Source organism: Berghia stephanieae, chromosome 8 (assembly GCF_034508935.2).
Source record: "Berghia stephanieae isolate SIO BIC M18660-M18661 chromosome 8, UCSD_Bste_1.3, whole genome shotgun sequence".
In the NCBI taxonomy this organism is placed as follows: Eukaryota; Metazoa; Mollusca; class Gastropoda; order Nudibranchia; family Aeolidiidae; genus Berghia; species Berghia stephanieae.
In genome coordinates, this window is record NC_088367.1 from 37,741,722 (window position 1) to 37,742,679 (window position 958).

The window sequence follows — 958 nt, forward strand, 5'->3', positions numbered from 1 at the left end:
TTATTATTATTATTATTATCACCATCATCATCATTATTATTATTATTATTACTATTATTATTACTATTATTATTATTATTATTATTATTATTATTATTATTATTATTATTATTATTATTATTATTATTATTATTATTATTATTATTATTATTATTATTATTACTTTTATCATTATTATTATTATTATTATTATTATTATTATTATTATTATTATTATTATTATTATTATTATTATTATTATTATTATTATTATTATTATTATTATTATTATTATTATTATTATTATTATATTATTATTATATTATTATTATTATTATTATTATTATTATTATTATTATTATATTATTATTACATTTATCTATACACTCTCTATCATATACATTCTCAAACCAACGCAATATAGATAGTATGCGTTTGGCTAAGAATCTCTCAACATTGCCGTCCTGAATTATAACGGACCACCACACAAGAATATGTATAAATAAGTAAATAAATAATAAAATGGAGCTTTATATAGCGCAATATCCACTAAATGTGCTCAAAACGCTTGACAAGGGGTCCCTGGTCAACAGCAACATGTAGGACGGGACATGGCGCCTGTTAGGCAATATTATAATTTTTCGGACAGTACAAAGACAACGCTGTTAACGGCCAGGTACTCATTTTACACCTGAGTACGGTAAGAGAATGTGAGTAAAAAGCCTTTTCCAAGGACTCAACTATGCGCCGAGCTCGAGGCTCGAGCCCAGGACCTTCCGATCCGAAAGCGAGTGCCATACCACGAGACCACATAGCCTCGTGTAACCTTGAACGTTTATAGTCTGGTTAATAAAGTTTAGTGAGAATTACTCACAAATTCGGATGGCAAAAAGCAATAACAAAGACCTGAGTGGCGTCAACTTCATCCTATCTATATAGTCTATTACAATGACAACAACAATGCCACTGTGGAATGTAA